The sequence below is a fragment of the Mus musculus genome, chromosome 19 (genome assembly GCF_000001635.26).
Source record: "Mus musculus strain C57BL/6J chromosome 19, GRCm38.p6 C57BL/6J".
Lineage (NCBI taxonomy): Eukaryota > Metazoa > Chordata > Mammalia > Rodentia > Muridae > Mus > Mus musculus.
The window spans coordinates 47,294,807-47,313,053 of NC_000085.6; the positions used below are offsets into that span (position 1 = coordinate 47,294,807).

General features: G+C 50.4%; 1 protein-coding gene across 3 annotated transcripts in view, besides 1 other annotated feature; it reads right to left on the bottom strand.

The window, feature by feature from the left end:
• The window catches only part of Sh3pxd2a (SH3 and PX domains 2A), a 204,439-nt gene that overhangs the window by 34,633 nt on the left and 151,559 nt on the right, over window positions 1-18,247 (bottom strand). The gene's annotated exons all lie outside the window — the stretch shown is intronic.
• Window positions 6,400-7,436: an enhancer, noted in NCBI's record as "VISTA enhancer mm1098". NCBI's record gives its function as "enhancer in: hindbrain (rhombencephalon)[12/16] | somite[8/16] | midbrain (mesencephalon)[12/16]" and the evidence as "EXISTENCE:transgenic organism evidence [ECO:0001131][PMID:17130149]".

An 18,247-nucleotide genomic window follows, 5' to 3' on the forward strand; every position in this document is an offset into this window, starting at 1 on the left:
AAATAATCAAACCAAACCAAAGCAACTATATAACTTAGGTGGACCTACCATCTATGAGACTCCATCTCAAAAATAATCAAACAAAACCAAAGCAGCTATATAACTTAGGTGGACACTGGGAACAAATACCCTGGGCAGAGGAGGGCATTGGATTGGAACAAGGAGGGAAAGAGAGGGGTGTCTCCCAACCTGAAATCCCAGGCTACCCTAGGAACATGACCTGCACGCTGCACAGCTAAGTGGCTGTAGTGGAACAAGTTCCAGGTCTGGGTGGTGACAGGCAACTTCCCTGCAGCTCTCCTTCAAAGCCCTCCTGTCAGCCAGCCCCTCCACAGACGGCCAACACGAACTGCTCGTCCATCCTGAGGTGGGTCCCGGGGACCAACTCTGGTTTCCAGGCTTATGAGATACACACATTTACCTGGTGAGTCGGTGCACTTCACCAGCCCTGACGTTTCTATACCTCACCCTGCAAACTCTATCTCACAGATGCAAGCTGCCCATTTACTGCTTCCTCTCCACGCCACTGCTGCCTTCAAGCAAGCCAGTCTCAAAATAGTCAAAGGTGTGGCTTCTATCCCATCGGCCCCACCTCCCAGTTACATCTCCTCTGGGCTGTGTAACAGAGCAAGGAAGGGACACCCAGACCAAAGAGGCTTTCCAGTACAAGCTCTGTACCCGAGAGTTCTGCCAAGTAACGGTGACTTAGGATCAGCGTTTTCTCAAACCTCAGATATGCCCAACACAACACCACATCTTTATTTACCATATTCCACAACTAGGTATTCTATAGCTTGCATATGCAAAAATATGTACCACCTAATGATGGGGACAATTTCTGAAAAGTATTTTAAGATGTCACGGCTGTATGAATGGCTCAGAATGTACTAAAACCATACACCTAAAGTGGCCTCGCTCAGTTACCTGAAGGGGTCTTGTGATATAATCAGGAGATGCCACAAATGTGAAGTGTATGAGACCAGACAATACAACATAGCAGACTGTGTTAGAGTAATTTTGTAACAATATAAATGGGAGTATATACTAAAACATGTTAAAAGCTGCAGTATAGTAAACACATGTTAGTAACATAGTTACTCATCAGTTACACATTATATACTGGGCATAATTATATGTGTTGTCTTTTCATATGATTGATACTGCAACTTAAATGGTTGAGCCAGGCATGGTGGCACACACCTTTAATCCCTGTGTTGGGAGGGCAGAGGCAGGCAGGTCTCTGTGAGATCAAGGCCTGTTGAGGCTACATAGTGAGACCCTGTTCTAAACAAACAAAACAAATAAACAAGCAAGCAAACATTGTTAGTTTTTTTGTTTGTTTGTTCCTTTAAGACAGAGTCTCACTAGATGGCCCAGGCTGTCCTTGAATCTGGGACCCCCTGCCTCTGCCTACTGAATGTATAGATATAGCAGACAGATTTACACCAGAATCACCACCGTGAGTTGCGTTTTCCACTATGACATCACGACATCTCCAGCACAACCAGGAGATAGGAATTCTTCAATTCCATTTTAACCTTATCACTTATCACTTGTCACCATAGTGCACAATTCATCACCAACTGAGCAGTAGGAGCTAGCTCTGTGGCTGTATTTAAAGTGACCCATTCAACTTTTTATTTCCAATGAATAAACAACTAAGGCAGCCAGCCCCAACCAGGGAGAATGGAGGCTGGAAGAGTTTGAGCTTTACTACAACCGAGGAGGCTAGCTGCATCCTGTTCCCTCTGTAACTGAGGAGATCTGAAGAGAAAGCCAGTCATTGTGGAATATCAAGCCAAGACTCAACATTAAGGGGCCAACTATGCCCACAGTGTGAAATACACAGGCTGCATAGAGCTTCCCTGTACTGCCAAGACCATGCTGCCAAGACCATGCTTGGGTGGATGGGAGGTAGGGTGGATGAAGGTTTCAGGGGACACACCTCCTATCAGAATTGATACCTGTTTGTCAGCGTGGCTGGAGGAAGAGGCTGAAGGAGTAGGTGTTGTGCATAGGAAAAGGAGTCTGAAATCTCGTGGCTTGCCAAGGTTGTGGGGAGAGGGAGAAACAAACAAGCAGACACCGCAAAAGAGCAAAGTGCCTAGCAGCAGGACTGGCTTTGATTTGGCAATGTGGAGTTAAGGCTGTAGATGCCCCTGTGGTTGCCAATTTGGGGGTAGGTGACAACGCTGGGGCGGGGGGACCCAGGATCGCATGAGGGCTCCCATCGCTGATGGAGTTCCCAGATTGTCTGGTGATTTCACTTGTTTTATTTTTGTCTGTTTGTGTGTGTGTGTGTGTGTGTGTGTGTGTGAGATTTTGTGAGTGTGTGTCTTGTGCATACAGATGCCTTTGGGGGCCAGAAGAAGGTGTCGCATGCCCTGATACTGGGGTGACAACAAGTGGTATAAGCCACCTGATAGGTACACGTGCTGGGAATGGAACCTGAGGCCCCTGGAGGGCAGCGTGTGTTCCTTCCAGTGCCTAAGAAGGGCACACGGATGCGGATGCGTTTATGCAGGACTTCCCTTTTCTCTTTCTGCTAAAACCAGGAGTTCCCTGGCCTTAGGACTGCGTAGGCTTCTACTAAGCGCTGTCGCCTACCTCCCAGCTGAGCCCGGCCTCGCTCCAACTGGGCAAAAATAAAACAGGGGCAACTGCAACTTTAAAGACCATCTCCATAAACAGTGCAAACCCACTCTACAATTTGCCGAGGGCATTCCTCCCTCCAAACCCTCCTTATTTCATTTCTGGGGAATTTTAAATAGAGGGCTTGCAAGAACTCTGCACCGCCTGACGTCAGCAGCTTTCTGACAACGTGGATTCCTCTGTGTGGTATGGGGAGCAGCCGCCACCGGTGCCCAGGTTTTTCCAGGCTCCTCTCCCAGTTGGAAACTGGGAGCCGCTGGTGTCACCCTAGTACACTGTGGGACAGCAGAAGGTATCCCACTTGGGGTCTCCCAAACCCTCAAACAAACGCATCAAGCCATTGGAGCAACACCTATCCTAGTGTTTGCTTCAGCCAATAACTTAAAAACAGATATAAATATGCTTTTCAGAAAGATGTTTCCCTGTGCCATACACCGAATGGAAAACCACGATTCCAGATAAAAGATAACTTGGAAAAAGTCAGACAGCAATGCCTCGAGGTTCAGCAAGACACTGAGGCGAGTTCAGTGAGAGCCTCGATTAGGTCAGCTTTTCCTCTTAAACAAAGGCTGCCAGCCAACTGACACTCTAGGAGCCCCATTGAACACCTTCTCCTGGACCCGGTGTGGAGGGAGAGAAAAGCAAGGAGATGAAGAGCTACTCGGTAGGTGTCCAGCATCACATGGGTACACACCGTTCTCTGGGAAACACTGGCCTAGTCTGGAATGTCACTACCGCTTGGCTATTTTCTTTCTCTATAGCCACATGGGATTCGAGTATTATCCCGATTTTTATAGTCAGAAAGCCTGGAGCGCACAGTTAGCTGCATGATGGTCACAGGCTGGCTACTTAGTAGCGTGGGAGCTGAGCGCTAGTAGTTCATGGTCCCTTGGGGGAAAGGATTTCTGTCTTGTTCTTTTTTTGGCCCCGTGGGACTCTGAGTTCCCTCCTGTGTTGGTTTCTCTGTTTCGTCACTGTGTTCAGGCCCTGTCCTTCATGCTGCCCACTCTCTGCTGCCACTACGGTTTCCTCCCATCATCTGCAGGACCCTGACCTGAGGTTTGAGTTGACCGTGGCCCCAGATAGAGTAAGAGATCCCTGGGGACAGCATCTTGTGGAGCCCCCAGCCTGGCTTGGGTGTTTTGGATAGAGAGGGGACCTAGTCAGTGGTCGTTCAGAACACATGCCTCTCCCTTCTCTGATCTATGTAGTTAACCTCAGTTGTCTCTGCACAGGCTCACGATATCCCACACTCTGCTCCTGGAGTCCATGCGAGCTGGTGCTAGGCTGGTTCTCCTTAGCCCCCATCTCTCTAGCCCAGAGCCTTCTGTCCTGCTAGAATGAGGTGCGGCTATTCCTTGGGCGATCCTTCTCCTCCAGCTCCCCAGTGCTGGGAAGTCACGGACAGCACCTCCTCTTACTCGGGGAGATCTGATCTAGGGAACAGACTATTGTTGTTGGCTGTGTAAATGGCCCTGGCCATGCAGGAGGCAGACACTCCCATCCACGAGAGCCCTGCAACCTGATGGTGAACCCAGTTGGAGCACTTCTGCTCAGGCCTCTCCCTCATAGGAGTGGGAAATTGAACTTCAGGGAGGACAGAAGGCCACTCGCCAGGGACAGGCCTACTCCCAGGTTTAGGCTCCTAGAGGAATGGGGTAGGGAGGAAGTGCCCATCTGAGGAAGCCATGCAGTCTGGCCACAGGCTCCATTGGGATCATATGCACAGGTTCACATACCAGGGCCCATAAAGAAGCCCTGGGTACAACTTGGAGCTCTCAAGGGGGCTGCCCCAGAGACCTGCTCCCCTTACCCCTGAGAACACAGGAGAGACAGCTGCATCCAAAACAGCTCCTTGCCACAGTGTCTTACCCAGTGCCTACAAAGCCACAGGGTTGGTTACCTGGGTGCTGCCCAGCATATGTGATGACCTGGGCTATGGAGCTTCGTGGCCATGGCTGATTGATCTGTACAACTGAGGTCGCACTGCTACACGGTACAGGACTGTAGGGGTGATAAGCACAGGAAAGGGCATTCTGCTCTGTGCCTGGCATATGTAATCTGCCACATGCAAAGGCTTCTCATACTCCATCTCCAGAAAGCAGCACATCTCTAAACCACCCTGTCCTGGGATGACTATCTGGGAGCCTTGGAGGGGTTTGCAGTAAGTAAGAGGCTCTCTGCACTTCCTGCTCCACCTCACTTGACTGTCTCCGAGCACCAACTTATTTCCATGGTTCCTGAGAATGTGTCTAATGTAGATGCTACCCCAGTGTTAGAGAAAGGTCACCCCAAACCAGATATCCCCCTAATCCATGCCCAGCTTGCTACATACTCTCCACAGTGATTGGCCACACAGTGGTGATAGACACATAAGGATTACCAATGAGAGAGGCAGCTCTCCCAAAACTACCAACACTAGAAGGGAGGGACATGAGGAAGGCCCTCTTAGCCAAGCAATGATGTGTAACTCTGTCGCCTCTTTCATTCTTCACGAAGGTCTTTGTAACACATCTCTGTGCCTGGCACACACAGCAGGAGATAAAGGTCTGTGGTGCGAAGAAATGAACAAAAAGCATCTAATGTCACGCCTGCTTGTTTGCCTGGCTCTCGGTTTCTCCATTCTGAATAAGGCTGATCTTCCAGCAGAGATGAGAGACCCAAGGGAGGTAACTGACTTAGATCGCTTGCCACATTCTTATCTCTCAGCTGTCAAGTTGTCCAACCAACTCTGAACTCTTGGAGGGGGAACTCCATTCTAGAAATACTCTTTGGTGAGAAGACCTAGCTAGAGTCTAATGGCAGAACGTGGGGGCAGAGACAGGCTATGAGCATCTTCTTGTTCTAAATACACTTTGGCAATGACAGGCCCAAGACCTTCCCATCTAAGTGCCTAGCCCTTAGCCACAGCATGCTATGATGTCATGTCACAGAGAAAAAGCAGTATTGGTAATAACATGTTGTCAGCCTAGCCTGACCCTTAAATGGGAACGCAACGTCTTTATCCCCTTCCTCCTGCCTTGGCCTCTAGATCAGAACCTGCCCCTGTTGGCTTAGATCTCACCCAGTTTTCCACCCGGGAACCACATCTACAAGGTAAGGTGATGGGTTGTGTTCATGAGGTTTGAGAGATGGAGCTGTTCAGGGCAGTCTGGACAGAGGTCTGAAGTGTTTCCCTTGGTTGTGTCAATGTCAAGAGTTTTGACCCACAGTAAGCAGAGGCCCTCTGGATTTAAGGAGTTAAGTTTGTATTTGCCTATTCATTGAGGCCTAGGACAGTGCTGGGCCCTGGAAGCAGGAGAGAGTAAATATTTATAAGGGAGCCAGCGAGGCAGGACGACCCCTGGATGCTAAGTTTCCTTATGCAAAGCCCAGATGATGAGCTAAACTCCCTTGCTCTTTTCAAAGACGGCTAGTTACAATCCCACTTTGGCAACAAGGTCCACACAGCCTGGGTACCATGGCTGCCATTCTAATGCCTAGGAGTGGGTCAGTCTATCTGAGGCGTGCCTGTGAAGCACCAGTTGAGGTGAGGGGAAAGGATGAGAAGTCGCTCCCACCCCTGGGTCTAGGCTAGACCCCAACATCCCAGTGTTGTATTCTTCTTTGAGACAGCCATCTGACCTCCCTCATCACATACTGTGAAAGTATAAGGCACGTGTGCAGAAAATGCCTGGATACTTGGATGGTGAGTGTGTCGGTGGAGAGGACATCCCAGGAAGATAGGAAGACTCTGGGAAAGTGGGATTCCCCAGTTCACCTCAAAGAGGAATGGGGAAGGCAAATTGCTCGGGGCAGTTCCCAAGCGCAGCACCAATGGAGCTCGGTGGAGCTCTCCAAAGCTGGGCCTGTGAGAAGACTCCCTGGCTTGGATTCTGGCCTCTTTAAGGCCCAGCGCTATGGCTTCCACAGATCTTGTTTAAACTTGAGAGGGTGGGGGAGGGGCCAAGGGAAACTACATTCTTCCCCACCGAAGCCAAGAGTCTAAAGTAACACTTCTGGTTGTGAGTGATGGCAGTCTGTTTGTGATTATGGCCCTGGCTTTCTGGCAGGGCAGCCCTGGAACCCCACAGTCTTGCTGACGGGAGGGACACTCTCCCTCACTTGGGTAATCTTGTCCTCATCTGACATGACCAAAGACATTCATCAGCCCCTCTGCTTCCAACAGGTCTCCATGGCAACTCCTCAAAAACACTATTTAAAGAGGGGGGGAAAGCCACCCCAAAACCCTATCGTGAAATTCTTTCTGTTCCAGGCACGTCCTAAAGAACCCAAGAAGCATCAGCATGGGCTGATGTCATCTGCAGGAGGGAGGGGACGCCGGACCATCCTCTCCCTCTTCCTTTCATCAGGGAGAACAATGCATGCACACATGGATGCCCCTTTGCTGCCACAGTCTGAGGCGGCTCGGGGAAGCTCAGCTGTGCTCTCTCCCGGAAATTTAATCTGCGAAGCATTTGGCCTCGAAAACTCAATTCCAAAGGTGTCCGGGAGCCCACCAACCCTGTGATCATTGTTACAAATCCAGGGCTGCAAGAGTCCGACCCGTTTGGCAGCTGGGGAGAGCTGGCTGGGGGATGGGCAACATGGCCACTGTCCCCTCCCCTGTGCCTCCTGTGTGGAGAGAGACTGTATGTTTATACAGGCCCAGCGGCGGTGGGGAGGTAGCATAACTCTCTAAGATCTCCACACCGTGGGACAGAGAGGCTACTTCTGGCTCGGTTGATAAAAGTGCAGTGGTTAGGGAATAGGAGAGCGTCAGATCCAAGAAGCAACTGTGGGCACGGCTGTCACCCCTCTGCCAAGGGCAGACAAGGGCAGCTGGCGTGCGAAGGGACAAAGTAGCTTGAGGTAACCCATTAACTGGTAGCTGAGCTTAGAGCGCAGATTGACCAAGAACACCTTATGCAAAGCCTGGCTTCCTTCCAGAACGGCTCTACCACTCTGCCACTCTGCCCATTAATATGACACCCCGAGTGGTGTGCCAAGTGGCAATCCCTTGACCCAGTGCCTCGGGCAACAAGTGGGAGTCTGGAGCTGGCAGCGAGCACCACTGGGCTAGAGAGAGGTCAGTGGGTCAAGCCGGCCATGGTAGGAGCCCGTGCTTATGCTGTAGGTGCCGGCTGGTACAGGGACCTAAGGCCCTGCCATCTTGCCACACTTGGCTGCTATCTGTCTCCTCCCAACAAACCGGCTCAAACCAGCCGACAACTCAAATACGTGAGCACGAAGAAGACTTCAAGCCACGGGCAGGCTGGGGCCCTGGGAGAACAGGAAACAAATGAGAAAGACAGAGTGACCTGGGAGCGCCAGGCCTGGGTGCCTAGCCAACCGCAACAGAGCCCTTCTTGAGATGAGGCTGCAGGGGCCGAGCCTGGGGTCTGACGGGGACTCAGCCAGCCATGGGCAGTACTGCATCCTCTGGAGGACACCAGCTTGTCCCCAGCTTTACTCTAGAGCCTAGGAAGACAAGCAAGCCTGCATTCTCTGGCTGTGTTTGCCAGACATGTTAGGAGAATGAGTCTCTAAATACAGGGCTGGGGAAGTGAGTCTAAAATCTAGCCTCAGCCACAGCCTAAAGGGCCCGGTTGGGAGCAGTGGTTTTGTAGGTAGAGTGGCTGGAGAGTCCTGCTCCCATTCACTGATACCTGTTACATTATTTCTACGACCTTAGAAGCTGACTCCCCAGCCCACCGCCTTCCCTCTGCACGGCAGGGAATAACTGCTTTTGATACCACACAGTAGGTCCTTTCAGTCTACTTACTGCAGCTGAACTCAGCCACTCAAGGGTAACCTCCTCCCTTTAGCCAGATCTCATCAGTCCCTTCCACCTATTCACCCTGTGGGCAACGCCTGACTTCTCCACCCTGGCAAGTTGCCCGCCACTCCTTTGTTTAAGATTCGCCTTCTTCAGGAACCTTCTCTCCACCCAGCCCAGCACTGAGCCTCCACAAAACCCATAGCGCCCGGTCCATGTGCCATTTTGAACCCTAGCCTCCTGTGGTCAACCTCACCTTGCTTTCGGCTTTACGTGGTGAATGTCCTCAGCTCACGGTATCTGTATTACACGTTGAGTCTCAGGGATGTCGTTGTCGGCAAGGGCAAGACAATGGTGGATTCCTGTCCATTGCTCTGCCCAGTTCTATGCATGTGCATGGCTCACATAGTAGGTTCTCAATGCCTGCCAGCTACGGAGGCAGGATTTCCCTGAGTACTGAAGGCTGGCGTGGAGGGAAGAGGGCAGACAAGGTTGGAGGATCTATACCAAATGGTATGGCGCTGGAGGAGAGGGGCTGGATGGTTCTGTTTGGTTACAAGCAGAGAAAGGCAACATGGACTGGAGGTACCTGGACGAGTGCCGGAAAGGCACAGCTCAGGCTATTCCCAAGGCCCTCCAGCCCTACCACTCACATGGGCCAGCCCCTCCTGAAGGACCTTGGGAGCCAAGATGGAAAACGCAAGGCACCTTCTCCACCCTCCTTCAAAGTCTCTCTGATCTGCAGCCCTTGGCCTTTTCCTGCTCCAGAGGAACTGACCCCTGCTTCCTAGCATTTAGGGTATGGGGAAGTCACACAGCAAAGCTTTCTGGGGTTTGCCCTTCCAAAGAAGCAAACTCCAGGCTGCCAGCACTCAGGCTCCTAACCTAGGAGACGATGCTACACAAAGCTCACGTCTGCCTTCCTGGCCGTGCAACCCTGGGGCAAGTTACCTCACTGTCCTGGGTTTCAGTTTCCTCCTTGGAGAGAAAGAACACCAAACTCCACCTTGTCTCTTACCAAGAGGTTTTAAAAACTGCATGCTTTTCTATCCTGTGAAACTTAAAATATTATGATTCAGAAAGAGATGACCTTGGAAAATGCTCAAAATCCCCAGCTAGCTGGCAGGGGCAGGCATATTTCCCCAGGTGGCCTTAACCTCTCCCATGATGATTCCCAGCAGGCACTGGAGAGAACAACAGACAGTCAGACTTCTGGCCACTTAGATTCCAAGACATGTCCAGCCAAAGGTGGCTGTGACCGTCCCAACAGACCAGACCACAGGAGAGGGAGACGCAGGTACCATGCGTCAGTTTTGGATCTAGGCACAGTTCGCTCACTTGACCATTAATCCTTGGCAGACTGACTCTGAGTTTGGCTTTCTGTCACCCCCTGTGGCTCTCCTGGGCCATTCTCCCACAGTCCAGTCCAATAGAAGCTTGAGAGAAACAAATGAATTTTAGCAGGAGCCTGAGAGATGACCGGCTAGGAAGGGAAGAAGATATCACAGGCTGAGCTAGTGAGACTCAAACGACAGTTTCATATCACACATTTCAATCAGAAAGAGATAAACTTGAGCTATAGGAACCAGAAGGTTCCCTCCGCTTTGGGGGATTCAACGGGCTCCCAGCTGGGGAACCCCATGGAACACCGACTCCCACAAGGCTTTTCAGGTCATGTGAGCTAACTGGGTCACCCGAGTCGATCCCCACCTTAAGGCTAGGAGTCTCGGTCAGCGCTGGACACCTAGAGGATGAGGTTATGGAATCTGAAAAGATGCTGATAGGAATGAGGGTGGTTGCCGTGGTCTACCCTCAGCTACCACAATGGTTACTGAAAACCTAAGTGCTGAAGTGTGTGATATCAGTAGCCACGGGGGTAAGCTGGGGAGAGAACAGGGAAGGGGCAAGTTTTCAACCCAAATTCCCTGAGGTTCTGACAAATTACACTCCCCACAAAGTACCCTGCACTTAGCTAAAGCCCATTACGTAAGAGCCGAGGGAGGACACTGGGAAGAGTTTGTCCCTATACTTCTGCTGGGGAGTGGGGGCTGCCACTTCTACCGGGGACAAAGGATCCGGACGTACGTGCGTACTTACGTACGTGCGTACTTACGTGCGTGCGTGTTTTGGGACGTGGGCAGGCTCTCCAGGATTGCCCACTCATAAGCCAGAGTGGGCTGAATCCGAAGAGTCACCTCTGTCTACAGAGACAGCGTCAGGTGAAGGTGACTGGCTGCTCTTCCTGTCCAACCTGAGCAGGTAGGAAGTGCGACCGAGGGAAAGCTCGGCGCTGTGGCCCTGCCCTGTCACCTGGCAGCTGGTTCCTGGCTGGGTACTGACAAACTCTTGGATGCCTTCCTAACACAGCCATGGCTCGTGTAGCTTGAAGGAAGCACTATTTCTAGAGTCTCCTTGTCCCCCACACCTGCTCCTGCTGCTCTGCAAGGTGGGCGCCAAGCTCTCCGCAGCAGGCAGCCCTCCTGCTTAGGGAAGCCTGTGGCTAATTGACATAGGGCTGCCCAACTTTCCACACAGCTTCTGCCTTGAGTGCCTCGTCCCTGCCCACCACCCCACACTGCCCTCTGCCCACTGGAATGTGTTCATTTTCTAAGGATCTTCCAGAAGCGTGCCCTCCCCGCCCCCTAGACCCAGTCTTGACCGGCAGTGCCTCAGCTCTGCACCAGATGACAGAACTTTGATGGTCGGCATGGTGGTGTCCTGGGTGGGATAAGGACAACTGTGCAATTAAGAGCTCCAAAGGAGGTGGCTCTGGCAGGTGCAGTCCTAACATCACTGGCAGTAAGCCCTCTGCTGCTATCTCTGTTTCACAGACCTGCAGAGCTGTTAGAACCACCGAGTATCGTTTACTCTCTGGCCAGGTGGGGAAACTGGCCCAGGACGGTAAAGTGTGCATCACTGTACCAGTCTGGTATGGTTTTGTCTTGAGACAGAATCTCGTATAGCCCAGAGTGGCCTCAAGTAGCCAAGGCTGACCTCGATCTTTGGATCCTCCTGTCTCTACCTCCCAAGTGCTGGGGTTACAGATGTGTGCCATCACGCGTGGTTTATGTGGTACCAGGGGTCAAACCAGGGCTTTGTGCATGTTGGGCCAGCACTGCCATCTTGCATCATTGCAAGCTCCCAGTCCAGGGACCTAGCTGCACTATTATGCACTGGCACTCGCCGTGTCTCTGTCCCTGAACGCGGAGCCCTTTTGAATTAGAGGATTCCAACTTCATAGCAGGGACTGTACGGTTGTCCCCTGTTACATAGGTAAGAGAACTGATGCCTAGAGGATCCAAGAAACTTTCCAAGGGACACAAAGAAATCCAAGTCACAACCAGGCCTATCTGTCTTGAAGCCTGAGATTTTCATTAGAGAGATTTTGCAATCTCAGTTCTAAGATGATCCCTGTCCCACCATGGTTAAAGCTGGACTGACGGGCCTAGGGCTCACTTGCTCAGAGATTTATGCTCTCTGGCCCTTTCTCCTCCAGCCGGCGTCATGAAGTGCACACACTGCATACCAGAGATGGCCTTGGACCAGAATGGACTCAGGAATTGCTGCCTAGGCAAATACAGGAGGGACACACATGCATTTAGGAAGAGACGAACTATCGGAGAGCAAGGCTTTCTGATGCTCCAACAGGGCCTTGTGAGGGCCAGACACTACCTCCAAATGCACCAAATACACACTGACCCAGGGAGCCTCACTCTTACCAGGCTGTGTGGGAGACAGGGATGCTAGTTCATGAATCCGCAAGGCATCTGGCAATAAACTGCCCTTTCTAGAAACAGCCTAGCATGTCTTTACGGCAGTGTCGGCTTCTTAGGCAACACTGCCTGGAGGTCTGGGTCAGCATTTAGGTTGCTCCTCAGTCGAGCAAAGTTTAAGCACAAGACTTAGAAGCTCAACAGAGTCAACTGGAGACAGCAGAAAGCGTATAAAGCTTTGCCAAGTGGGTGAGATGGATCGGTGGGTGGAGCTGCTGGCCACCAAGTCGAACTACATGGGTTTCATCTCCAGGACTGACCCAGTAGGAGAGACCCACCTCCTATGTGTGATCCTCCAAACATCACATGCACGCAATGCCATGAGTGCCCCCTGGTAGCCCCCTACCCCTAAGAAATAAATGTAAGTTAAAAACAAACAAACAAACAAACAAAATTAAAGCTACCCTACCCTCACAATACAGCCCACATCTTAAAAGCTTGAATTCTCATACCAATTAGATACGAACCCTCTGGGTGTATAAGCAATTATCACAGTGCCTGAGACAAAGGAAATATTAAAATAACATGAAATAAACGAATGGGTGTATTAATGAGCACAGTAGCCCTCGCCTTAATGAACAGTCCCTGTTGTACAGATCGCTGCCCTCCTTTTCTTTGGAAAAAGAAAATTGAAGGGCTGGAAAGATGGCCCAGCAGTTAATAGCACTTGCTGCTCTTAGAGAGGACCTGCGTTCAGTTTGCAGCACCCATAGGTCCATCAATAACTCCAGTGCTAGAGAACTGGATGCCCTCTTCTGGCCTCTGCACGCACCAGGTATGTATGTGGTAGACATACATAAATGAAGGCAAATACTGATATACATAAAATTAAATTTTAAAAATCTATAAAAACATTTTTAAGAAGCAAATTGATTCTTGTTCCTAATGCCAGGGTAACTGGATATTCTTTCTTTCTCTCTCTCCCTCCCTCCTTCCTTCCTTTCTTATAGTGCTGGGGGTAAAATCCAGGCTTTGAGCATGTTTCTCTCTCTCTCTTCCTTTCCCTCCCTCCCTCCCTTCTTTCTCTCTCTCTCTCTCTCTCTCTCTCTCTCTTTCTTTCTCGTCCTTCCTTTCTCTCTCTCTCTCTCTCTCTCTCTCTCTCTCTCTCTCTCTCTCTCTCTCTCTCTCTCTTTTGGTTTTTGAGACAGGGTTTCTCTGTGTAGCCCTGGCTGTCCTAGAACTCACTTTGTACACCAGCCTGGCCTCAAACTCAGAAATCCACCTGCCTCTGCCTCCCGAGTGCTGGGATTAAAGGCATGTGCCACCACGCCCGGCTCTTTCTTTCTTTCTTTCTTTCTTTCTTTCTTTCTTTCTTTCTTTCTTTCTTTCTTTCTCTCTCTCTCTCTCTCTCTCTCTCTCTCTCTCTCTCTCTCTCTCTCTTTCTTTCTCCTTTTTTCCTTCCTTACAGTATTGGGGTGAAATCCAGGCTTTGAGTGTGTTAAGCAAGCGCTCCACCATAGAGCAGCCTCCTCAGCCCGCAGCACTAGATCTGAAACCCAGTATGTGAATTCCAGGTTCTTGCATACATACTTTCTGCTTACATACACAGTCTCTCAAATAATGGTTGCAGAACCCATGTTTTGGGGTACCCTTACCCAAATGGCTCTCTTACACATGCCTTCTAGCTGACAGGAATAAATGTAAACATTTGTCCCACAAGCTGGGTGACCTGAGTTTGAACCTTGATTACCAGAATCTCCAGGAGGAAGGAGCAAACCAACTCTGGAAACTGGTCCTCTGACCTCCACAATAATGCCTGTTCTCTCTCTCTCCCTCTCTTCTCTCTCTCTCTCTCTCTCTCTCTCTCTCTCTCTCTCTCTCTCTCTCTCACACACACACACACACACACAGTAACAATAAAACATGCCTCCAACAGTTGATGCTGAAGAGGTTAGCTAAGCAGTCATAAGCACACCCTTGTGGCAACTCTTCTGGATTTAGGGCTATAAATCTCATCTAAGGCTGTTAACTCACTGGCTGACAAGAAGTCAGTCAGATTCGTGTGTGTGTGTGTGTGTGTGTGTGTGTGTGTGTGTGTGTGTGAGAAAGACAGGATATCTCCCTGTTTCTCAGATGAGCCTCCAACTTGTAGACTCAAATGATTCTCCTGCCTCAGCCTGACCATGAACCAGGGCCACAAGTGTGCAAGTTTCCAGCTCAAACTTTAAAATATGAACTCAGAACCGGAGGCTATAGCGAATGGTTGGTAGCTATCTCAACAGAAAAATCAAGGAGGCTGGGGTGCACAAATCACCTGGTGTAAACGAGCTGCCATCTTGGATGATAAGAGGAGGATTCACTGGTGTGCAGTAAAGAGAAGTGCACAGCTGTGCTCGGAGTAAGTGTGGTACCAAAGAGGAGGGCAAGGGACACACGCGCACACTCACACACACACATGTGTGCATATGCATATATGGTGGATTCACACATAAATGCACATACACACTCACATGTGTACATGCACACACAGACACACACACACACACACACGCAAATGCACACATATACACTCACACACGTGCACATGCATCTAGAGTGGATGAACACACACATACTCGAGCACAAGGTGGAGGCAAAGATGGAGCCAAGCAAGGACAAGAGCAAGGCCCGTGCTGACCTTTGCTCCCAGTCCCAGCCTCAGCCTCCCCAGGCTGGGACTCACATCTCACTCTTGGCTCTGCGAGATTCTCCCATAGCCTTTCAATAGTCTCTTGAGCAAGTCAGAGGAATTTCCAGCCTTTAGTCACAGATCAAATGTACTGAAGCACTGCTTGGGAGGATAAAGATTCCTAAGGCTTAGTTTGCTCACTGAGAATCTGAGTGGATTGACAAGAACTCAAAATCCCTTGCTTCCAAGCAAGGGTGAGAACCCTCCGTGTACCACGCCAATGCCGGGAAGGAAGCGAAGACGCGGGATGAAAGCTGAAGCAGGAGAAATTCTATTGACTCATCTCCACACTCCCTGCCCTGGCTGCAGTCTTGGAAGGAAACAATCCTGGAAAGCTGGAGGCAGCTTTGCTCAACATGGAAACTAGCAACCGGGACCCTGACATCACCAGTCTGCAGACATCAAGACCAGATGCGCCTGCCAGAACGTGCAGCTGATACGGTCTCCGAGATACAAGAATGTCCTACAAGGAGACATATCAGGTACCAAAGGCGAAAGGGTCAAGGGGTTTCCAAAAAGGAACAGTGACTGTTGCAGGCCCTGGCATAGCCTGCTGAATGGTAAAGCTACCAAAGCTGTTATGTGATCCCATTGGCCACTATGTGATCCCATTGGCCGGAGGAGACTACTCTTCCTACATGGGCTCTTTGTATTTGATCAAAAAGGTGCTTGGGACTTCTGCCCATATATATATGATTCTCGGGGAGGGTTATCTTTAGTGTGGAAACATATCACCTTTCTTCTTCTTTCTTCTTCTTCTTCTTCTTCTTCTTCTTCTTCTTCTTCTTCTTCTTCTTCTTCTTCTTCTTCTTCTTCTTCTTCTCCTCCTTCTCCTTCTCCTTCTTTTTCTCCTCCTCCTCCTCCTCCTCCTCCTCCTCCTCCTCCTCCTTTTTTAAAAAGACTTACTTATTCTATTTATATGAGTATACTGTAGCTATCTTCAGACACACCAGAAGAGGGCATTAGATTCCATTAGAGATGGCTGTGAGACACCATGTGGTTGCTGGAAATTGAACTCAGGACCTCTGACAGAGCAGTCAGTGCTCTTAACTGCTGAGCCATCTCTTCAGCCCCACATAACCTCCTTGAGATCTTCTCAACTGATGCCTGCCTCCAAGTTCAAAGGATCAATTTAATCACTACTGCCCCACTACCTGTGAACATCATGCCAGCAGGATCCGAGCAACATCTTTTGCCAAGAATGTTCAGGGAGATCTAGGACCATCTTGACCAGTCCATGTCACCGATCCACATATCGTCAACATGGGATACCCACTCAGTGCTGAAGATTAGCAAATTCTTGGCCTTCCCCAGGGCCTTTTTGGAGGGAGAGAGCTCAGCGTTTGGATTCTAAGAGTCACCTAAACTCTTTGCCTATAACTTTAGCTACAGAAAGTGCCTCCTCCCACAGGGGAATATTCCATGATACTAGGAGAACTGTCCGATTCAATCTGGAGCCTGGGGCCTGGCCCTGACTGTTTATGAACTTGGAATCACCTTCCATGCAGACGGCTTTAGATGGATGACAGCCACACTTGGTGCTGGCATGTCCACATCCCACATTATTTACCTTGTGGCTGTAGTTCAGGTCACAGGGGACCTCTGACAAACAAGCAGAGCCAGAGGTTGCTGTGTATCTCCATGGACACTCCATTTGAGCAACTCCCAGCTAAGTGAAAGAGCGCACAGGCAGAGGCCTGCACCCAATGGGAGGACTGGGGGATGGTAGTCACCAGAGCTGCTGCCTGACAATGCCAGTGGAAATGTTGTAACATGCTCACCATGTCCCGGGTCAAAGACATCACAACTGGGTCTTTGTTCCAGAGCTCAGAAACCTCACCCACCACTCCTTCCAAAACCAGCTCACAGGATGTATACGCCTCACCTACAACCCCCAACAATCCAGCCTCTAGCTTCCCTGCCAGAGAGTCAATTCCCAGGGTCTGAAGCCTGGTCATCTAACTTTCTCTCCTCTATCCTGTCTCTCTTGTTAACCTGGATGTACATCCAAGCCATCCTGGTTTCGATAGACAGATGATGGACAGATGGCCACAGTATTCCAGATCCTTGTTCAAACACACATAGCTATCTCCACAAACCACCAGAGCAGTAGAAGAGCTAAAGATAGTGAGGCTCTCTTCATCTGACACCGAGGGCTCTGCTAAGTCCCCCAGCAGTTCAGACACAAGGTAGGGCTCAGGGGACTGTTTGTTCTGGTCTCTACTTCCAAGCAGCCATGAGGTTATCCTCCTGTTACAGAAGGAATAGGTAAGGCCCAGAGAAATGAAAGGTTCTGAAGTTACCCACCTATTGGTAGTAGCTACAATCTAAGCATAGTTGTTCCCTTATGTGGTCTCTGTGCTGGACTGGGCTGCTCAGATGACAGGGGCAAGCAGGAAAGCAGGTATTCTCCACCATGCTGTTTCTAACACAGACCCACACCACCTTCCCCAAGTTCTTCCTTCACCACAGGCAGGAGCCCATGGGTTATAGATATGGAACGAGAAGGGAAATGGCAAATGAATCCCTGGGGACTTTTTGTTGTTGTTTTTTGAGACAGGACCTTACACAGATGGCCTAGCCACAGATGGCCTCAAACTCACTATATAGATCTGGCTAGCCTCAGAGTCACAGACACTGTCTGCCTCTGTCTCCTGAATGCTAGGATTAAAGGCAGGTGCCACCACACTCAGCCTGGACTCTTGGAACCACGTAGCAGGGCTCTTCTGTCATCCTGGCCAATGGCTCACTGACCCCAAAGACTCCAAGGCTCACTGCCTTCTGCTACTCAGCATCACACAGCAGTGGTGGTGTGACAGGGCACATGTGGCAGCAGGAGAGTCCCCAAGGAACTGGCCTTGCATCCAAAAGCAAGCTCCAGCTCTTCCTAGGAGCAACCTCCCAAGTGAACAGACCTTCTCTCCCCTGACGCCTTTCCTTCTGTCCTGAGAGATCCCTCAGGAGGCCTCAGAGACTCGGGACACAGTCAACCCCCAAAGCAATGTCAGTTTCCTTAGAGATCAGGGAGATGGGGCTGGTAGGACCACCCGTCAACTTACATAGGAAGGGAACCAGTGTGATGTTGACTTGGAATCGAGATCTGACACCAGGTCACGTTCTGTCATGTGTGCAGTGTCACTGCCAACCACCCAGGCACAAGGACAGAGCCTGACTCTCATATGGACAATGACAACACCAGCCTCAGGAGGGGGAGTCTAGCCCTGTGCTCCCCAAAGGATGTCCACTGAGATTTCTTTAGGGTCTCTGCAGTTACTCAGAGGCATTATCATTCAGAGGACTGTTTCTGACCTCAGGAGACTTGTTTCCGCTTCAGCTCTCTGTGCCTCAGTCATTCTATCTACAGAATGGACACAGTGACCCTTTGGATTGTGCTCC